General features: G+C 37.0%; 1 protein-coding gene across 8 annotated transcripts in view; it reads left to right on the top strand.

Moving 5' to 3' along the window:
• THSD7A (thrombospondin type 1 domain containing 7A) overlaps positions 1–23,690 on the top strand; it is a 282,013-nt gene that overhangs the window by 45,332 nt on the left and 212,991 nt on the right. For 6 of the 8 annotated variants that reach the window (XM_027639103.1, XM_027639110.1, XM_027639112.1 and 3 more), the window contains one exon: positions 5,236–5,299. The exons of the other annotated variants lie outside the window; for them this stretch is intronic. The gene's annotated coding sequence lies outside the window, so the exon portion shown is untranslated. The remainder of the gene's footprint in view (positions 1–5,235; positions 5,300–23,690) is intronic. 8 annotated transcript variants of the gene reach the window in all.

Below are 23,690 nucleotides of genomic sequence, written 5' to 3'. Positions count from 1 at the left end.
CGTTGGGCTATTTAGGGAAATTAGAAAGTATCCAGAAGCGTGTGGGACACAGCAAGCTTTGAAATGGAGAAAACCATTAAAATATGCTTAACTTCATGTGTTCCAGCATGTACTAATGCTGGATTTACTATTGCTTGTACATAGTTTAGATCATCAAAACCTTTCCTTTAGTTAATCACCAGGGAAACTCATATGGGTAATTTATTTAATTTTTACCTTTTGACTTTTTATCTGCTTATTTATCATTTTTTTCCTGAAATCTCTGCATGGAAGTTTCCCATCCTTATGATATTGCTTTAACATGCTGTGAAATTATGATGGTTGTGAAGTCCTTCTCTAGCAGTGGAGAATTATTGCTTATTGTGGCAGAAGGGTGCATTTAATTTCTATTACTCATGAATTTCCATGTGGAATGTTAGCTTGCCTCTTTCCTATCATATCTTTGATTCTTCTTACAGAAAACTTGAAATATCTTTTGAATCAATAGGAATTATCTTTGCTTAACTGAGACATAATTTACAGATAGAGCTACAATCTACATAAAGCAGTTCTACAAGTAGAGTACTAAAGCAGACATGATTCTTTTGGGGTTAAGAGTGAACCACAGTTTGTCTAAATGAAATGTATAGAGTTTCAGGTTGTATATTTTTGTTGCAGTATACTTAGGTTGTCTCTCAAGTCAAAAATTGATTGCGAAATTGTACAATTCATAATAAGTGAATCTGTTTTTGGGTAACATAGCTCTGACTAAAAAAAGTTATTGTAGGTAGCAAAAGAATTCTTTTCTTCTGCAGCTTATGTGTCTATAGTTTGACCATAAACCTCTCAATAATTAAAGTTGGAAAGCTTCATTTCTGATGAAGAAATTAAAGAATCTTTCCTGTGAAATAACATGATTTTTATTTAACTTGTGATCTTTAGGATGAAACCAGGAGGTTTTTTGTAGAGTCACTATTTTAGCAGTCAATAGTCTGACTAGGACAATAGTTTTGTATTAATTATATTTCAGTCTATCCAAACCTATTCAAGTCACTTTTACCTAGTGGTTTCTGATTGATTTACTTTTCCACTGTATGTGAAAAATCTGACCTCACAATGATGTGGTCACGTCACTTTCATAATCAGAAGACTGCAAACCATTGACTTTTTTCCAAATTACTTGGTTTAATTTAACAATGTTTGGAAAAAATTCTATGAAAACTGCAAGAATTATGGGGCAAAAAATCCTTTGGTAGGCAGATATGACTGGATTATCTATAAAGTACTAAAATAATTTAAATCCTCTCAAATGTCCTTAACATTGTTTTTATATAGTCTGTCTAAAATATGCAATGCATAGGATGGTGTAGCTGATTCATTATTGACAGTTAGTTGTCCTAAGAGTCAGTTATGCTGTCACTCAAAATTCATACAACTAAATATTAAAATATTTGTTTATTTTCCTACATAAATCATACATCTTGCATGCTGTTTTGAATATTTTAGAAGTAAGAAATAAAAACTAAGCAAAATGTTAATGATAATGGTTGCATATGAGAAATTGAAAATCAAAATAAATTGAAAATCAAATAAAACCAGAATGTTCAGGTATTATCATGAGAAAAGGGAGGGAGTAGTAGTCTTTTTGATTGCCGTATTGTAAAAAATAATTGGCTTATTATCATAATTGCATTCTTGTTCATGATATGAAGGTCGAACAAAATAATAGTAGCAGTAGAGATGTCATTTTACTGATTCTGGCAGATACTAATTGAGGTAATACAAGTTAGATGGTGCTGAGAAGAGACAGGTGAATATCAAACCCAGAGGACTTTCACTGTATTTCATATTCTTTACCATCTGTGTTGGGAATTCCATATTCAGCCATGGACTGGGAAAAGATGGAAGGTTACATCTCCTTGTTTTCCATTTAACTTCTTAAAAAATGTTATTTTCAAGATAATATTACAATAGAATATATATATTTTTAACTTGATTTAGAAGTTTGGGTTTTTTTAACAGAAAAATATATTTTCCATTAAATGTTTGCATTTTGAAGCACTGAACTCTTAATTTTTTGTTCTGGTTCTAATAATTTTTCCTTGGTCATTAATGAAAGTCATTAATAGTTTCAGCAAATGAGTGTTGGCTGTTTCTCTCCCTTGCCTCTAAAATCTCTTATAATAGAGAAGTCATTTACTTTGACCCGTTCAGTTCTGGCTCATTCACTGATGAATCTGCCTTCAGCTGCTCTCTCACGGCAAAGGATTTCCCACAAGGGAGGTCTAGGGGGCACTCATTGCCTCTGGTGTCCCACACCACCCCCAGCCCTGACCAACAGAGCGGTCACATAGGGGAGGACATTGGACATTTTTGGCTGTTGGAACTCAGGCCATAACAATGTGACTAAACGCTGTAGTCTTAGCCCATAAAAGATGAAACAGTGTTTGCTGACGGTGACCTTTTGTCTGAAAATGAATCGAACATGTTTTACAGTGATTGTGGAACGCACAGTTTTCCTATGTTATGAAAGTTTCCATCTTTTTATTGTACTGCAGAGAACAATGTCTTCAACAGAGTATGATGAGTAGCAGATTTATGAAACTGAATGTGTCTGTGCTAAATATTTGGTCTTTGAGAGGATTTTTTTTGTTTGTTTTAATCCTGTGGTTGTAAGTGAAAGGAAAAGATACATTTTTTTCAGATCACCCCAAGAAAAGTGGGAAAATGACTGAAATAGTTGGATATTTCTGTTAATGTGTGTGTTAGTGCTTGATTACAATTATAGCACTTAAACAGATTTACATTTTGAATTGTCAAAAAGAAAGCATTTGGGTTCTAGCTGGTAATTACCCTTTACCATCTCTCAACCTCAGCTCCTCTCATGGGGTATGTATTCTAGATGGAGGATGTAATCTCTTCTCCTCTCTAATTTCCCCTGTAATTGAATGTGTATGTCTATGCCCACTGCAAGTGGTTGTGGCTTCGTCTTCCATCTCAGGAAGACGGCATTATGGAATCACCTCTGCCACACCTAGCATTAGGACTTCAAGTTTAGAGTAAAAATGGAATTTTCTTAAACTTAGGAGGATATATGGGGAAAGAGAAGAAAAGTAAGGGGTTTATTGTTGTATTGATTTATTTTGTTTTTACCTTTTTATTTTTTTGATTTTTATTTTTTCTATTTTTTTTCAGTTTCTTGTATTTATTCCCTGTAAGCCTATGGCAGTTGCTGTTTGTTGCCTTTACACAGGGAGGCACATGACTTCTGGCCATAGGCTGCATCAATTCTCACTGCAAATATATGATTGCTACCTGACCAGCAGCTAACCCTGCTGTCCAGCTGCTCAGTGAAAAAGAGTATCTCATATCCACTCAATAATCAGTGTAATCTGTTACTGCCCTTCTCGCATTAGTGCTATACTTTCACTCTGCTGACTTTTATTTCTACATTCCCCCTGCCTGTCAGGTATCGTGGGACCTGGGAACCCTCCCAGCTTCCTATGCATCACATTATTTTTCAGTAGCTGGCAGGAAGAATTATATAGTGATCCATGGACATTGCTATGAAATGCATTTAATGGATGGCCAGGCTGTCAAATATTTGAAAGTGATGTGGGAGGAATGTTTCTTGCCGGTTTGAATAAGTATCAGAAAACTGGGATTTGCAGTAAGTGTTGGGATTCTCTACTTGTCTGGGCAGCAGCTGCCTGCCTGCCTGCAAAATCTGGAACCAGAAATTAAACTGTGGCATGGCTGTGCTCGTAAAAACGTCAATATTTGCCTGCTGTGTTGATGACAATTTTTAGTTCTTTTTGTAAAATGTTCCCTAATTAACCACTGACATGAGCCTCTCCATGGGAATTAGGTGTTTAATTTTTCACAAAGAAGGAAATATTTTTCATCCAACTTGGGAGAAACTGGCAGCGGTACCCAAAGTCTTGATGTTGTTAAATCAGTTCTTGAACTGAAAGTCAAATTAACACTTATAAAAGTTGCATGATAATTTAGTTTCCTTCCTATTGGTGTGTGATATACAGGTCTACTGAATCCTTGCTCTATATTTTTTGTGGGTGTGTGTAAATATGCTGCTTGAGCTTAGTCACATTTCCTTTGTCCTCACAATCCTTCATGAGCAATGCAATTAAACAGCTTATGTAAAATGATATACTATTAAAATTTGATTTATGACAGTGTTCAAAACACTTAAAACAATGTATCTCAGGTCTATACTGTGTTGACATAGAACTACATTTTTAAAAGCATACAGCTACTTTGATAGGTGCTAATTGTATGTTACTCTTACACCCCTTAAGAACTTTTCCCCTGAATTCACACCTGCTTTGGGAAGAGGGAAATTTTCAGGTTGTTAAGTACTGTCCAATTTGTGTTCATACCTGAATTTTGGCACCAAAACTGGTATAGACCATTAGTCCATGCTGTGATATGCTTCTGAGGCTTTTGAAATAGTGATTTTTCTGTTTCTTAATAGATGCCTTATGTTTGCTCTACAGTGAAAAATAGAGATGGTTGGAAAAGATCTCAATTGGAGTAATTTTCACTAAGAGGAGAGTCTTAATGAGGACAGCAGAAAGCCAGATACAAGAAAGTATTGTTGTGACATTCTCATGGATAATACTTTTGTATAAAAAGGACATTTTTAAAACAGATACAAAATTAGAACTTCAGAAATGAAGCAGATGGGCAAAACCAAAGCTGTTACTTTGCTTCCTTCATCTGTTTATGCAAGGTCTCAGTCTTCTAATGCACAGTAGAAGCATGATCTCCTTTTCCCAGGTATAGGAGCTTCCACGTGCCTGGAACTAGTAAAGCAGCAACCAGCAGGCAATTTGGAATTGCTTTTTCAGGAACAGTGGCTCCTAATCAATAAATTGATACTTCTCATTAGTCTATTTCTTGTATGCTGTTCTCTAAATGCATGTATTAATTATTATGCTATTACATAAAAGATAGTATTTCATTCTGTAATGGATGTATTTTGAATTATTTGGGCTAGCTGAAAAATAAACAGTCTTGAAGCTTGGTAGCTGTTTTTAAGAATGTGTGATGACTTGCAGATTTTTTAATTAATTGAAACATTTATCTTTGTTTTCTCACAAATGTGTCTGAATTAGTTAAAGATGTGCAATACAGTAAAATAAACTTGTAAGTTATTTCCTATATGGGGTTTAGAACAGAAAGATTTCTGTTTCATTCCATTTACACTGCTTTCCATGTTTTGAATAACATTTTCAGATACAAAGTGACTCCTCAGAAGTACCCTAAAATGAGAAAAGCTTAAGGGCAAGTTGTGCTGTTGGTGAGTGATGATACTTTTGTCTGGCAGTTCAGTCGGCTTGAATAATACAAGGTTTATGTGATTTATAACCTTACAGTACTGAAATAGTATCTACTAATACAAATGTTTCCATTAAAAGAGAAAGTGAACTTACTAAATGGAAAAGATAATGTTTTATTAATTTTTCTTCTTGGTTTTATATTCTTGTGCCCTGCAGCTCCTGTGCAGCTGCTCTAAGTGCCGATGCAAATACCAGCTTGCTTAATGGGATAATTAAATGCAGCGGAGAAAAGTTATGTAATGGATACTCACAAAGTGTAAAATATATTCAAACCATAGCATATGATATTTTAGACTGTGGAATTGTCTCCTGAGGTTGGAAAGGCACTGCATATGACTTCTCGAGTAGTTCTTTTTTTCTGAAATTGGATGTGAAAAAAAAAAAGGCCCTTCCTTAGTTCTGCAGATTCTAAATTCATTTTACTTGAGTAGGATAATTTAACATTTTTTCCCATTATTAACCTAGCTTCCCTATATAGTTAAAAAACAATGTATTGAAATCCTGGCTAGCAGCTATATTATCAGGATGACTATTATGAAACAACTGTTTTCAGGAAAAAGGCTTTGTCTTCAGACTATACTCAACATTGCTCTTTACAGCTTTGTGTAGAGCATCCTGAATGTAATTGAGGACAGACTCCAAGGGCACAGTGCATTGTGTAGGTTAGCAAGGGAAATAAAAACTGCCTGTTTAACATGTTCAGAAATCTATGATTAGGTAATGGAAGACTTTTGTTTTCAAAACTACAAGGTTTTGAAACTGGACTTTGTCTTTTTAAAACTGGTAGCAACATTTTGGGACAGCTTCCCATATACAAGACTTCACAAATCTTTGCAATTATGTAGTTTTTGGGCTACTCATTAAAATTGTTTTTCTTCAGTAGCAAAGTGTAAAATTCAACTGTAATTAGCAGTTTAACCATAGAGATAAGGTTATAAATATATAGAATTCAGTGTACATTTGAAAGGAGATTTCCTACATTTTAGAGAATGAATAAATTGTCTTTGCTACTAAAATAAATGTATATGGGACTACAACATGTTTCAAATGAATTAAGTAAATGTTTGGACAAAATGTATAGTATAGCCTCAAATTGAGCCAAGGGAGGTTTAGATTGGCTATAAGAAAAAAAAAATCCTTCATGGAAAGGATTGTTAAGCATTGGAACAGGCTGTCCAGGGAATTGGATGAGTCAACATCCCTGGAGGTGTTTAAAAGATGTGCAGTTGTGGCACTTAGGGACATGGTTTAGTGGTGGACTTGGCAGTGCCAGGTTAACAGTTGGACACAATCATAAAGATTTCTTCAACCTTAAACAATTCCCTGATTCTATGGTGAAGTGTTAGATTATGGCACTGGAAGACTTGGAAGGGTTGCCATGATAGCATATGACACTTGGTCTTTTTGTAGCTCATACCAGACGATTTTAGGTAGAATCCAGTTTGTTAAGAGTCCTGAACCAGCAATGTCAGTATCATCCACAGTCTTTCTCCTCCTTCCTGTCCTCAAACCGCTCTCCTGTCAAAGTTTTTTCTTTTCTAATTCCTTACCTAACATTCTAGTCTGTGAAATTATTTCCACTCCTTCCCATCATGTGTGCATATGGAGACAGTGTTGGGGACACAGGGCAGCTGATCCAGGTCCACCTTGCAGTGAGAAAAGTAACTGCCAGCAGGGTCTGTGCTTGACTACTGTAACAATGCTTCTTGTGCTGGCAGGATTGCACGACTGTAATTAGTGTCATACAGAAGGTGGGGTGCAGATAGAGTAGTGAAATCTTTGATCAGTGCTCTCCAATTACTGCCTCTGCTAGGAATTGCATGGCTTGTGATTCTAAACCTTTATTAGAATTCTAAGTGTTCTTTTCTTGTTTCAGTAGATCAAGAGGTATATCTCTGGTGCCAGACATTCTCTGCTTGCTAAACTTCAAACTCTTCTTTTTGAAAAACATTTTGAAAAAGTATTATGATAGTCCTTTTCAGGAAATTCATTGCCAGATGTTTATTTGTTAGATTGTGGATTTTTGTTTTTTGTGGTTTTTTTTTGTTTGTTTTGTTTTGTTTTGGGTTTTGTTTGTTTGATTTTGTTTGTTTGAACTATCTTCTTATTCCCATAAATAGAACCCAGGCAAAACAAACTCAAAATCATGACCTCAAACATCACCCTAAGGAATAAGTTTGATTGTAGAATAGCTAGATTAAATTAGTAATAATCAACTAAAATATGGTCTGTCAATGGAAATCGTTAATATCAAGCACAGGCATTACTCCCATAAACTATATGTTTAAGACTAAAATTTTAATTGCAAAGCCTTCTATATGTATTACGGTAACATTCCAAAAGCTATTATGTTATTTTTATGGAATCTGTAATAATTTTATTTTGTTACTCTAGGAAAAATAGGATTATGATGTTCTCTTTCTTTTGAAGGGTGGAGTTGGGAGGGTGCAAACAATTGTTAGGTATTTTCCAGTGCTGATTCACTTCTCACTCTGTTATGTTTCATGTGCATCTCTTCTCTGTCTCTTGGGAAATTTAATGTTGTTTTTTTCTGCTCTCCCTCATGAATTCAGAAGATAAATCTTCATTTCTTTTTTAAAAACAGTCTTTCAACAGATGATCTATTTTGGAAGTGTTTCTTGCTTACCTAAGCTTATTTATTGATCTGATTCATTCACTACAATGTAATTACAATGTTAAGTTGTCAAATTGATCTTAAATAGTGCAGTTCACTGTCCCCACTTGATAATTTTGCCAGGTTTACTTGATTACATATTTTTTTCACTATTTCTCTTCTGGAATTTGGCTCAGGGCTTCTTCATCAGTAGAACTAAACTTGTTTTGAAAATCTGTTATAAAAATATTATTTCTGATGTACAAAATCTCGTCTTGTGTAAGACTGCAAGATACAGTCAGATGAGTCTAGCAGTAATGATTCACAAAGACACATGTGCTGTTGTTAATCCAAAGTGATGGACTACATGTACATCTCTGGTATTATTTCAGCTGGACACACATTAATCTGTGTCACACTGTGATTATATTAAAGTTATGTCATGTTGCTTGTATGATGAGAATTTGGTTGGTACATATACTTTTGTTTAATTTATAGATATTTAATGAGTATTTAATTGTGACCATTTTGAGTCATGTATGCTGTTAATTGAAATGTTCCAGCAGTGGATTTGTTTTTTTTCTCTTGTCCTTTTTTATTATTAATTTTTTACCTTTAGACCTTCACAGAGCTGAGTTGCTCTTTGAGAGCATGGAGGCAGGGGTTACTGTGTACCTGGAGCTAGCAGATGTCCCGGGCTGCAGCAAGGGACAGGCTTCCCCTGTGGACTCTACTTATGCTAGCACTGTGTATTGAGCACTTGGGGGCCTTAGCAACACCTGCCTCTGTGCTGGGTGGCTCCCTGTAGTACACTGTTCCTACGACCCTTATGAATCCTACTGTACTAATATTACATGAGATTATGTAAGTTTGAGTCTATGTCATGGTTTGAGATAGCCCCAAAATCCAATTCCCTAGCTCCATCCCCCCTCCCACATCTCAACCTAATGTGAGATGGGTTTTTCCAGACAAAACACAACCAGACTCAGAATGGGGGAAAGGGAATATATTACAATGACTGTACAAATAAATACTATAACACATTATACACACGATCACAACTATCTCTACCATGACATATAGTATTTACAATGGATCAGATCTCCTCTCCCCTCCAAATAAAAGTCCAGGAGGGAAAGAAGGACAGATCCTTTCCAGTCTCTCAGGGCGGCAGCTTCTTCTAAGGCAGCAGGTTCTCCTCATCTCATGCATGCAGCAGCTGATAGCTGGATCTCTGCCAGCACTCACGAGGGGGGTATCCCCCTCGGCCCCTTGACGCAGGCAAAGGGGTCTTCCGTGGGCTTCGTAACCCCAGACAAAGGTCGTTTCACCACGTCATATCACAAAGACGCAGGGGGTCTTCGTGACGATCTGGTATCTCCAGGAGATTGAAGCTCCTTGCAGGGCCTCTGTGCCCTGTCTCAGGCTGCGAGCTTCTTTGTAGCTTGCAGCAAGGGACGGCCCCCAAGGCCAACCTCCCACACCGTCCTGGCTCAGCTCTCAGGATGACTGAGCTTCTCAGCTCCTCTCTGCAGTGCATGTTGCACTTCAAGGCTCTTTCAAGTAAGAGTCCATCATCTTCCTCCTCTCCAGGAGGTCTCAAAGGAGTTTGGGGGGGGTCTGGTATCAGTTCCTACCCCCAGAACTCCGTAGTTCTGCTGCTACCTTCTGCTGCTTCCTCCGGTTTAGTTCTTATCTGTCCTGGCTCTTATCCAGAGTCTCTGGACACTGCCACCGCTTCTGCTCTGTCTCTGTAGCCCCCAGCTGGGGCTGGGGGGGCCCCAGAGGCCCCGAGGGGCTCCAGGCCCCTTTCCTCGTGGCTCTACCACAACATGGCTACTTCTTCAACAACCAAACTACAACCCTTCTCTTCCGGTGCTTGTGATATGTTTTCATTTCTGCAGGAGCGCTCATTGGGCAGAACTTCAAAACTTCCAGGGGTCTCCACCCCTGGGGGTTACCACTTTTTCAGCCTCTGGGGGAAAACAAGGTTCAAACCACTACAGTCTACTATATTGAAGACTTAAGGATTTGAGGCTTTTTAATTCTTTTTGTGCTTCTACCTCACCTCTGAAATCTGGACGCTTTACTGACTGTCAACACTCAAAAACTTAAAGCAATTTGAACTCTATCAGCCTTCAAATTAACTCAGAATATGGTGTCTTTCCCCATCCTCCCTCCCCAGACCTGAAATATCTCCAGTGTTTTTAATGTATTCCCTCATCATCACAGCTGGACACATATGAAAAAACCATGAGATGTTCAGGATAACGGTTGAATGCTTATAATAGTAATAATAATTTTTTAAAAGTGCTTGATAGGACATATTTTTCCTTTGAAGTATATTGACTGACACTTCCTTTGTACCTTGTCTTTAATTCTTTATTTTCACAGAATCATAGAATGGCTTGGGTTCGAAAGGACTTGAAAGATCATCTAGTTCCAGCCTCCCTGCTGTGGGGAGGGACACTTTTCACTAGACCAAGATGCTCAGAGGCCCATCCAACCTGGCCTTGACCACTTCCAGGGGTGGGGCGTCCACAGCTTCTCTAGGCAGCCTGTTCCAGTGCCTCACCACCCTCACAGTAAAAAATTTCTTCCTAATATCTAAGCTAAACCTACTCTCAGTTTGAAACCATTCTCCCTTGTCCTGTCACTACTTGCCCTTGTAAACAATCTCTCTCCAACTTTCTTGTAGGCTCCCTTCAGGGACCGGAAGTCTACAATTAGATCACCCTGAAGTCTTCTCTTTTCCAGGCTGAACCATACCAATTCTCTCAACCTTTCCTCTTAGGAGAGGTGCTCCATCCCTCTGATCATCTTGGTGGCCCTCTGGACTCACTCCAACATATCGATGTCCTTTGTGTGCTGGGGACCCCAGATCTGGATGCAGCACTCCAGGTGGGGTCTCACTGGAGCACAGTAGAGGGGAAGAATCACCCTGCTGGCCACTCTGCTTTTGATGTAGCCCAGGATACAATTGGCTTTCTGGGCTCCAAGCACACATTGCTGGATCGTGTCCAGCCTCTCATCCACCAGCATGGCCAAGTCCTTCTTGGCAGGGCTACTCTCAGTCCTTTCATACCCCAACCTGGATTGATACCAGGGGTTGCCCTGATCCAGGTGCAGCACTTTGCACTTTGTTTATTTAAACCTCAATTTTATATATTTTATATATCTTGTGTATACCCTCTAAAGTATATTAAGGTTATCTGATAAAGATGAGTGAAGTAAACAGCCAGGCTTTGATAAGACATGTGAAGAAGTGCCTGGTGGAATTCTACACAGAAATTTAACATCTATCTAGAAGTGAGCAATTAAAAAATTATGAAGGAAAATGCATCAACTGGATTAAAAAGTCTGTTATTGGTCACAGTACAAAAAGAAATAGTTGGTGTCATTGTTCAGTTGTGTTGCTTCTGTTGAACACCCTTACTTAAGGAAACACTGATATTTTATATTTTAGGTAATAGCCTTGACCTTAAGTTTCAAAATCAGTACCTATGAAATTTGTAGTGGCTAACTTGTTTCTTTAGAGGGGCAGAATAATTCGGACTGGTTGGTAATATGGATTTATGCAGGCAAAGTATGGTTTGGTCTAACCAAAGTCAAAATGATGCCTCTAGAAAAAAGAAGTGCTGGCCATATTTTCAGAAAGCTCCTGGATTCTTGACTGGAGAAAGCACTGACTCTGGAGAGGGCTTAGAGAGTCAAGGCAGAGCAATGCCTCAACTCCTCTTGAGCAACCAATTTGACAAGTTCAGTCTCTGGCTGTGAATTAGTGCAGGAAAGACTAAAAGTCAGCATTTAGTAGAAAGACTGAAAGACCTGTTCTTTAATCTGTGGAATTGATATTGGAAGTGTTCTTAGTGAGTGATGTTGATAGTTTAAAAGGTGCAGAAGAGCAGGAGTAGATGTAGAAAAATGTCACATAAATATTGCTTGAGGAAACTGCAAAAAACCCCTGTTTATTTCCTTGATAGCAGTCTTAAGTATTACTTGGTATAAGATGCATAAATCCCTTCAGACAGGGAATAAATATGGGGTGCTAAAAATATTCTGTTGAAATAAATATGTTTTTTAAATCTGGAATAGATCACATATAGTGCTATGGAAATATTTGGAGGAGTTTAAGGTTCAGATATAACCCAGCAAATTCTGATCCAGTGAATTCAAGGAACATGTGCAACTCTGGGGCAACACTATTTAGTGTGTAGTCGAGATGATGTGTAAGTACCCCATTATAGTCCATTTGTGTTGTAGTGGAAACAGATAAGCAAGGCTGAGATTCCATAATTCCAAGGCTGATTTGAGATTCTGTAATTCCATAATTTTAATTTTATAAATCTCTTCACTTTTAGCCATTTAATTTTTTTTAGTTATTTAAATAATGATTATTTCAATATAATAGCAGTCTTTTTAAATAGTTGGTGGGGTTTGCTTTGAGAGGGGAGTGTTGTATAAAAGTTATAGGCCAGTTTTTGGTGGTCAGGAAAGGTGCATCACTGACAAATATCTTGCATTATGCACTTAGGTAATGGTTAAAAGGGGGAACTTAAGGTGTGGTGATAATTAATTCAATTAATATAGTAAAAATCACTACCTTGCCAGGTGCTAATGTGCACATATTTAGCCCAGCCCTCAACTCTCAAATCTACATTCCGACCTGGATTTGGAGCATTTTTGCTTGGTTGTGGCAGCTGTGTTTTTCTGCATTTTATTGTTATTAGGCTGTAGAGGCTCTTCTCTTCTCTGCCTAGCCAGATCTCTGCATATGTGCACCATATTGGAAGGATAGGAAAGGTTCAAGATGAGCTGTGTTGGAAACTATTACATATTTATGGTCCAAGTTTTGTAAACCTTTCCCAGTCCAAAGCAGTGATTGGCTGGAAGAGAAGTTTATGAGAAGCATAAGAATGGGGTTTATGAATAGAAGTGTTAAAGAACTGTAACTACCATTATAAATATTTTTTAAATTATTTTTACAGAAGGAAGGAACGTACCCCAAATCTGGAAACCAGGCATCATGGGCTTAATCTAATTTAGATGTCTGTAGCTGTGTTGGTAATATGTCACCTCTTCTATATTCAAAGACTGTTTTAATATTTTCGGTCAGGATTCCTCTGAATGGTTTTAGAAATATGCTTCCAGGCAAGATGAATTGTATCTTATTGACTAGATCTTTATTGACTGTAATGAAGCATAGCTGAAATGTAGATAACAATGGACACTGATGAATCCTATTCTAGATATGTATTCAGGAACTACACAGGGAGCGTAATATTGCACATTTCCTTAAAAAATGCATGTACTCTGTGAAATAGTTGAGAGAAAACTATATCTATGCTTCTCAGCATTGCAGTTTAAAAGTTCATGCACTCAATTCATAGAGAGAAAAATCAAATGTGTTGTATGGTTGACTGATTCATGCTGAAAAAAACTGTTTGTCTTTGAACTCTCAGATTGCAGGTCAGACTGAATTGTATAACTTTTGTTTCAGAACATTCTGTGCAGATATGATTGAGGAGATATGTACACAAAGAGTTCTTTCAAACAAAAGCTGAGTAGACTTTTCTAGCTGTTGCCTATCCTGGATACAATTAATATAAGCTTGAGAAGCAACCCCAGTCCTAATAAATTGCATATCAACTGGTATCTTCTAAAATTTTTTGTCAACACACTTATTATGAGTTTAAGAGAAATTGTTTAAATGCATGGAGGAAAGTCTTACAATAGCCTTGGTTAGTGTGAAACAATGAAAGGCATTTTCTTCTTTATAGTCATATTGAAGTATCTGTGTCCTTTCCAATTTTGTGGAGTATGTAACTGCCAATAAAGTTCAAAATATAGGACTGAAGCAGTTGAGAGAATATTTATGCATTAAAATTGCAAGACATAACATCAATGGACTGGTTAAGGATATGAATGTTTGTCTTAATACATGATGTTTCCAGTCATGGAGAGTCCTTTTAAATAAATTCTATCTGCTGGTAGCTGTAAAATTTCCATGGTAGGCAGGAAAAAAGAGAACTTATAAATTCAAGAATAACAATTTCTGTTGATTTCTACTCTTTTGCTGAATAGACTGAAATAACTTACATCCCGAGTGATCAGATATGAATTCAATCACTTGGGTTTCCTCTGTGGCTTTGAAGTACTCATTTTAACACCTTGCACTACTTTGTTGTGTGAGATGTAATAATTGATTTAATGTTTTAGATATGTTTATGTTAAAGAATAAAGTAAACTTTGGTAGTGCTGTGCTGTGGTATGTATCTTCATGATCTCTGGAAAGGCCATGGAAATTCTGTTTTGAAAGCTAGAGTATTGATAGCACTTCTTGTTACTGAATCGGTTCATGTTTGTATTCAAAACATGCAGGGGGAAAGAGGGGGCTGGGAGAAGTATCTTTCTGGTAATTAAAGTGCTCAAATGCTGCAGTTTGATGCAGTTTCTTAGTTATTCTGTTCCTGGTTTTATACAGTTTCTATTGGGATTTGCAAAACCAAGTGTTATTCCAGACTCTGCAACAGTACTGAGTTCTGAAACTTTGCTTGCCGTATATGCACAGAAGGCGATTTGGGACTAGATTTGCATGCTGAAATGTTGTGCCACTGGATCTATTTAATTTCCCAGTACAAATGAGTAGCTGTCTTGCCATTAAAAGGAAGGTGTCCTGTTGTGTACTTTGGCAGGAATTTCCATCCTATCTGTGTCAGGAAGTTTGAAGGAGGTGAAGCATTTGACAATACAGCAAGAGCTGCCAAGGACTTTTTGCTTCTTAGGACACAACTGCACATGGCAGTTTTGAAGCACCAGGCTGAGATGGCCAACGTTCATCTGGGCTGAGGGGATGGCCTGCAGCTGTGTTCTTTCCCTGCTGGGGATATTCTGTTTTGCTGTAGACATCTGCTCCTGGTGCAGTGCTGGCCCCAGGTGTTCACTGAGGCATACTGTCTGGTGGTATCACATGCCCCACCACCCTCAGATGCTGACACATGTCCTAAAAGCCATCACAAGTAGCCCACTTCCTCTCTAGTGTCTCCCTCAGTGGCCAGGCAACCACACCTCCCACCATGCCACCACCCTTCCTCAAGAATCACCATCTGAAGGTTGTGCTTTTAAGCACTGTATTTATAAACACACATGTAAAATCATTACATGCATAAAATAATTTTCGGAAAATAGCTGGAAGTGGAGCGAAGGCCCAGTGGAGGCCTTCTAAAAACATAGAGAATATGCTTTTGCAAGAATTTAAATCAAAACTTTTACACTTCTTTGCATTTTTCAGTTAAACAAACAAAGCAGGATACTTCTGTTGAAATTTTATTGTTTAATCCAAATTAACATCTTCATATTGTATCCATAACATGCTCTAAATTATTTTTGCAACCTTAATTTATTTTTGTTTTGCTTGTTTTAGAAATAAGGCAGGTACATATGGAAGGAAAAACAAACAGTAGTTTCCAGCTTTAATCTACCCTTGTACATTTGCAGTGGTGTGACAATACTACTTCCCAGCATACTTTAAAGAATGATCCCATTTCAGATAATGTTTATTTTTATTGGTTCTTCAGTGATTGTCCTTGGCTTTCGTATCTGCCAACTAGCCTGTCTGAGAAGCTTACATATACAAACATGCATTTATATATAATTTTCAGGGGAATAATCAGGAAAATTAAATAATAAATAAATCTTCTTGCAATGCAAGATGGATTAAAAAATTGCCTTTAGAGGAATTTGTTATACATATTCAGTCTGTAAATAATCTCAGAAGTCTCTTGTACAGCAAAATATTTTTTGTCGTAAAGTCTACTATATGAATATAAACATATAGATTTAATTTAAATGTTGAGTTCTCCTGTTTTTGCTTTCTTTGATAATATTTAGTGACTTCTTATTGCATTTCACATTGAGCTTCATTCTCTTTTTCTGTTTTCCTGCATGAAACAAGATCATGTGCACAGTATTGTCACTGAATCTTGATGAGAAGCAGGTCCATGGGTGCTAATAATGTAATTAAATCTTTCTCATTTTCAGTATACAGTTTACTTGGACTGTAAATTAATTAAAGCATTATGTAATACTGTGGGACTTCTGGTTTTTAGATAACAAATTCATGTCTGTATTTTTTTATTTGTATTCTGTTACAGTTACTCTATGACTTGATGCTCATGTATTTTTTTTTTTGATGACAGAAAGCCAGAACTGCAAATAAGGGTACCATCACTTGCAAAAAAATACCTGTATGAAGTTTATTTCTTTTTAGTGTTCTGATTTTTTTTCCAGTAGCTCTTCTAATAAATTGTCTGATAATATGTGTCTCTTTTACTTTTTATCAATAATTTGAAGTGTCAGTCTGTCTTTCAGGATTAGGACACAGGTTCCGTTAACTTTCATGTCTCCCTAGAAGTCTTGATAGTGGAATGATAGAATGATAGATATTGAAATAACAGTGAGAGATAAGTATGAGAATTCTCCAGGAATATATATTGTACTGACATAATGCCGTACTTGAACACTCTGATATTTTTTGATATTTTTCTGACACTGTAAGCTAAAAAAAAAAAAAAAAGTCTTGTTATGGAGTTATATGAATGCATTTTAATTTACATGTGCTCTCATGTATTAATTAAACTGTTTATAGGTTTTAGAGATAAGTCATGTTACTACTTATGATTTTGATTTCATAGGACTTGTAAGCAGTCAATAGAACTATGTTTTTGTAGTAATTTATAGCTTAGAACTCTCACATTTTTATAACAAACACTTGCCTAAAATACCTTTTGCAACCTTGATTGGGAGATTTCACAACAGTGAATTTGGATTTATTCCAAACTCTGTTATTACTCTGAAAACAGTCGAAGCTACTCATATATGAATTTCTTAAACTCTAAGCTATAGTTTCAAATTACTGAAGACTGAAACATTAATATTATTTCTCTATATTCTTGAGATGTTTTGTTAGAATGATTAGAAATCTTGGGTTTTAAAACAAAGTAGCTTTATACATCTATCCTCAGTAAATGTAAACTACATTATAGTGCAAAATCGTCAATACGGAAGAACAGTGCTGACTGGTGCAAGCCACTCATCTTTTCTGTGAAGTCCCATTTCTGAACAACTACTGATGCTGCTTAACATTTTTGTTGGTGACATGGACAGTGGGATTGAACACACCCTCAGCAAGTTTGCTGATGACACCAAGCTGTGTGGTGCTGTCAACACAGTGGAGGGAAGGGATGCCATCCAGAGGGACCTTGACAGGTTTAAGAGGTGGGCCTGTGTGAACCTCTTGGACTTCAGCGTGGTCAGTGAAAGGTCCTGCACCTGAGTCAGGGCATTTCCAAGCACAAATAAAGGCTGGATGGAGAATGAATTGACAGCAGCCCTGAGAATAAGGATTTGGGGGAGCTGGTGGAGGAGAAGCTTGACATGACCTGGCAATATGTGCTTGCAGGTCAGAAAACCAACTGTGTGTCAGGCTGCATCAAAAGAAGTGTGACCAACAGGTTTAGGGAAGTGATTCCACCTCTCTGCTGTGATGAGACCCCCAGATGGAGTTCAGCTGTGTCCAGCTGTGCATCCCCCAACATAAGGAAGTGTACCTATTGAATTGAGTCCAGAGAAGGGCCATGATGATGAGCAGTGGGCTGGAACACCTCTCCCGTGAGGAAAGGCTGAAAGAGTTGGGATTGTTCAGCCTGAAGAAGATAAGGCTCTGGCGAGACCTTATAGCACCTTCCAGTACCTAAAGGGGGCCTGCAAGAAAGCCAGGGAGAGACATTTTACAGGGAATGGCTTTAAATTGAAAAAGGGTAGATTTAGATTGGGTATTAGGAAGAAATTATTTACTGTGGGGGTACTGAGGCACTGGAACATGTTTCCCAGAGGTGTGGTGGATATCCCATCCCTGGAAGTGTTCAAGGCCAGGTCGGATGGGGCTTTGAGCAACCTGGTGTAGTGGAAAATGTCCCTGCCCATGGCAGGGGGTTTGGAACTAGATGGTCTTCCAGATGTCTTCCAACCAAAGCCATTCTATTCTATGATTCTATGAACAAGATATAGAGAAATAATAATTATAAAAAAAAAAAAAAGCTTAAGTCCTATTTTGAAAATTGTTATTCCTGTAAATATCTAAAGCTAAGTTTGCTGTTGGTGCACAAATCTGTGCAAGGTCATCTGTACACACTAGTGGTCTATAGAATGCAGCAAGGTAGGCTGTCTGGTCTTCAAAACAATAATTGAATATATATTAAAGTACTTCTCAAGTTTAAAAGTTGTCATTTACTATGTACTGAGAGTACAGTTGGTGAATGACTGCACCATTATCAAAGAGATCTCAAAGGGAAGTTTCTGGTGTTGGAAACACCTATGAGAGTATTGCAAAGATGCAAATCTCTGTTCAGGAAGAAATCACAGAAGAAGAACCTGAGCTAAATGATAGATTAGTCAGTGTTACAGTAAGAAAACTCTTCAGAGAGAGAGCAAAGCATTTGAACAACCAAGCCAGTGCTTGGTTCCAAAATTAAATAAATGCATAAACAAGTCAAGCTTTGGACAACTTATATTTTTTTATGTTACAAAAGATGTTGGAAACCTGAACTTCCATGTGACAGTTTTGACAATCTACCTGTTGATTTTGAAAACATAGTTTATAGCTGCTGAACATCAATGATCTACAGGTCCAAAAGTAAATCTTCTGAGAACTGGATTTCAGCAAGAAAATATCTGATTGTGTTCAGACTAATCTTGCCAATAAGTGAACATTCTGTTAGTCCTTGGAGTACATTGCAGTAACTCAGTAAATTTTAAAATGCTGTGATAACAAGTGGGAAGTGGTCAACTAAAAATATCACCCTCTTTAGTCAATGTATTTAAGAATAACCAGTACTGTGAGGTACTTATGAGGTGTTCCACAAAGATAAGGTTATTTCAACCATTGTTTGAGTTACTTTTTCCTCTTTGTCTTTTCGTATTCAGAAGACCTATTATTTGTGGTGAAAATAAATTCTAGAGTCTTATCAAACTGGTCAACATTGATATACGATGGTACATCAGTTCAGTTTAGTACCACACAGCTTTTCAGTTGTGGATTTATGTGTGCTTATCTACTTGAACTTGCTGGGTATTAGAGCCAATATCTAAGAAGTCTACTTAAACATATCATGTTCTCCTCAATTTGGAGAAAATAAGTCAAATTCTGACATCTACAGTGGCTTCTTTTAAATTAGAATTCTGTCTTTCTGTTGCAGACCAACTGATAGCAAATTTGGCTTGAAAATATTTCACATTCATAATCTTTGCTAATGTTGGGAGAACAGCTTCAGCTTCAAGCTTATTATAAAAGGTAAAAATTGTGTTTTGTGCGTTTCTCTAGTTGTATTACATTAAATGAAAATAAAAATGTTTTCTCTGCTTTATATTAGAAAAAGTAGTATGCATATTAAGTTCTGTTGTTTCTTACTCTAGGAGTTCAGGTTTGCCTGTTTGGGTCAGATTGCTGCCAAGGTAATAAATATAACCCTTCACTGCCCAAATGGCATAGGTATGGGAAAAAGATTTTCTTAGCTGGAGAGTACTGTAAAGGTGTATATATATGTAAGTGTTGTGAAGTCCTACTTTGTAAAGCCAGGTACAACTGCTCTTTATATTCAACTCTGTGTTAGTGTAATAGCAAATGGGAAACAGATGGTGGAAGCATAGAGAGCAGTGCTAGAGTAACCCAGCCTGCACATCTCTCTGAATGGACTTGGAGGTCTTATCTTGGTGTGGCCAGAACTGGTCTGCTTATTTGTAAAGGGGCATACCTTTGTGGCTTCATTACAGAAGAAATGTACAGTCAGCTTTAATGAAAACCATTGATCTCAGAAATTACTTGGAGTGACTGAATGCTGCTATAAAAACACTTCATGTCAGGATATGAAAATATTGTTTGTTTGTGCTGAAAATAACTGTATTCCAGATGTTTTATACACATTCCAAACATTAGATCTACTTGTGTGTACTGAAAATAACGGTTTGACAACATATTTTGCAGATAAGTACGTAGTAAACCTTGCTTCTCTTTCCCCCATGGTGTATCACAGATGGAGTAAATGGGGCTATAACTCCCCTGGGTTTTTAAAAATGCACTGCCTTAGTTCAGATGCCATAGCTGCATCATTGCCTTACTACTAAAATGATCTGACTCAGTCTGGCATACTGCATGCAAAGCCCTGCTAGATTAAACTGACAGCTTTGCTTAAAATCTCTTTATGGATTGTTAATCACCAAAACAGAGACTATACTGCAAATATTTACTGGACTGCAAGTGTTCTTATGACTGGATAATCTGGTAGATTTGAAAGGCCACAGTAAGCAGCTATACTGAATTGTTGAACAGCTATTCTGAATTAAGAACCAGGTAAAATGCAGAAGGAGTAGCTGTACAAGAGTTTTTACCTATCTCATTAGAATTCTTGTCTTTCAGTGTGGCAGAAGTCTCTCTCCCTGGAATTCAAGGAATAATTCCAGGCTTTATTCTTAGAATGATCATTTTTAAATGACAGGAAAGATGATTGAAGTGAATAAAATCTTTCTCTAGAAACACTTTGGATGTGTTGAATTTCCTTTTTTATTTATGATTTATGTTGGAACACAGTATACAATTGGGATTCATGAAAATCTGTCTGCTTGTACATCTACCTCCCTTCCTTATTTTTACCACAAACTAATATGTATGTGGATCTGTGAAATCTGTTTTAAAGATTATTTTTTCTTACATTTTTTTCCCAATGTGCTTTTCCCCCCCTTAGTTGTGGTTTGGTGTTTTGTTAATTATGTAAGTTGATGTAATAAAATTTAGATAACTTCTTAATTCAGTTGAAGAGTTTGTTTCCTGTGAAAGTATTTGGTTTTAAATCTTGGGTCGTACCCTCTCCTTGCCCAATGACAAGTATATAGAGGAAATTAATGTGCTAATCTTCATGGAAAGCACATTTAACAGGAAGGGGAAGGCTATATTTAAAGCTGGAAAAGAAAGTGTATATTGTAATAGGATGTTGATGAAAATAATTACCATACAGAATTACCTTATTGTATACACTAAATTATAGCACAGAGGTATCTAAATAGAAGAAATGCAAATTGTGACATATGGTAAGATAAGTGTTTTGCTAGTATGACTCTTAGATTGTATGAATATGTTGTGTTATTTTGATATCTAAATCCTAATCCTAACTGAAATGTCTGGAAACATTTACCTTCTTTTATAAAGTTTAACATACACAAAAAACCACTCATGGGGTTTAATTTTTGAAATTATTTAATTTAGCTAAAGCATTTTGCATGTTCAAAATCCTGCATCACAGCCACAGAAGTCCCAGCTGATAGTAATTTAATGGACAGAGATGAGGAAGACAGAGTTGAGGAATACTAGAAAGGTGAAGATAGTTCTTGTTTCAGCTATGTGGCTAAATGCTTTTGATACAACAGATGTCAGGTGTATTCTTTAACCCACACCAATGGAAGAACTCTTAAAATTTAGCTCCTCTATGACCTAGAGTTAAGGGCAAGACCCAGCCTCTGTAACCCACTGCATGTTTGGTTTTTATGTGATGGAGAGTTTAAGGCTTCCTCATTCACCATTCCATTTCCAGGCATCCTCCCACAGCCTCTACAGAGGGATCTTATGCTGCATCTTGTAATCTTGCCTGCTGCTGAGGCCCTTCAGATTATTCATTGTTTTACAAGCCACAGCTGCCAAACATCCTTAGAACTGGGCTGAATTTTGTTCTTTTGCCCTGTTTCATGGGCTGGTTAGAACTTACTGTTGCAAAGTTATTTTTGTGGCTCTTCTGCTTTGGATAGCACAGGCATAGCCCTTGTACTTTTCCTGTGCTGATTTCCTGATTCAGAGTCTGTGCCAGCTCCTGCTAACATCAGGACTGGGGCTATTCCAGTAATTGTTTTGGATGGAGAGCATAGGAGGAGTCCTCAATTAAGCTTATTTTCAGCAGATTAACCTTTTATTTGCTGATCCCTCTTCTAATTGCATTTTGTTTACATGACCTGTAGTTACGGAGTCATTACAATAAAGCAGTGAAAGTTACATATTACAACATTTCTTTGATCTTTACTAAATAAATAAGAGACAGTGTAGTGGAGGCAGACATACTACTCGAAATTCATGCTTCCAGATTTCTGTGGCTAGGAATCTCTTCTACTCGGAACTTGTAATTGGAGAGATATGTTCTTAATAAACTGTCAGTCTGACCAGCTACGTGTAGGTCTGAAAGCAATTTCTTCTTGAAGCCTTTGTTTTTCTTTTTTTAACCTTTATTAACAGACTGTCAGGTGTAGTTGGGTTAGTAGCTAAAGGACTTGTAACTGTGATCTTCAGTAATATTTAGTGTTGGTTATTTTATTACCACAGTGGCCAGAGTGGATGAAAATGATAAACAGATGTCTTGTACTTCTGGGACAAGTGAGAACCTGAGGATTTATCAGAATAGAGCTCATTATTTGGTTATCTTCATAGACAAAGATTTGGAGGCTGAGCTGTATACTACAACTAACCCTAGAAGAGCCAGTTTGAAGTGGGAAACGTTCAACAGAGATGTTCGATTTACCTCAAAATGTGCTTCTTAATGTAGTGAAACTGCGTTGTTCCACTTTTAATTTAAAGGCACATCTGAAATGTTCACAAAACTCAAGTTTTTTTCAATTATTTCAATATTTTAATTTACAGCTTAATTTTTATGAATTGAGGAATTTAAATACATGTTTCTTTATGATTTTAAAATAATAGAATTGTATGATAATGAGAGGATTAATAAGTATTACTTATGTACAAGTTACGCTTCTGGTACTGCACTTCACGTATTTTAGTTTGCTTCAGTATGAATTTATGTGTATAATAATGTCATGGTTTATGAATTGTATTCCCCACTTTAGTGTTCCCACTGAAACACCTCAAACCATGCACCCCTGTTCACTCTTCTCTCCCCTCCTCCTCTCCCCCAGGGCTGCTTGGAGAAGAGAATAGGAAGCACAAAAGGTTAAAGATCATGGGTTGAGATAAGGATAATTAACTGGAAATAGCAATGAAATAAGAAAACAAACAGTAACAGCAAAAATATTAGTAACAGAGGGTACAGGAGAAGCAAATGATTCACACGATTGCTTCCCACACTGAAACCGCAATACCACGGCCATGCTACCCTGACCTGGAAAGGAGCCTGTCCTTGGAAAATGATGTGGAGTGGTATAGAATAACCTCTGAGTCCTAGCCATGCTCCCTCCTGGCTCCTTTAAAAATTAACCCTGTCCTGGCCGGAACCAGGACATTTAATCTTTGAGATATTTCTTCCAAAATAGATTTGTTTTCTGACTGTACCTACCCTTACAATATCAGATATGTATTTTCTCATTCAATATCTAATTATCTGTATAATATCTAATATTTAATGAGAGGAAAATATGCTCTGAAGCATTTGAACTTATGATTGTTACTGTCTGTTGAGCTAGACTGCAGTCAGCATCAATGTTAGTTCTGTTATGCGAGTTCTTTTCCGGATAACATATAAATTCATGGGATGTTGTCTTGTTCTTCAGTGTTATTCATTGAATCAGAACAAATAATAATAGATCATAGTTGCAAGTGTATATTGTGGGAACCAAACCAGTCCTCAGTATTGTTACACTAACTTGGATGGAGAAAATAATATTATTTTACAAAATATTATTATTAAGCA

This window comes from Corapipo altera, unplaced genomic scaffold (genome assembly GCF_003945725.1).
Source record: "Corapipo altera isolate COAL_440 unplaced genomic scaffold, ASM394572v1 44, whole genome shotgun sequence".
Taxonomy (NCBI): Eukaryota; Metazoa; Chordata; class Aves; order Passeriformes; family Pipridae; genus Corapipo; species Corapipo altera.
The sequence above is the reverse complement of the archived record's forward strand: the minus strand, read 5'-3'. Positions and strand labels throughout refer to the sequence as shown.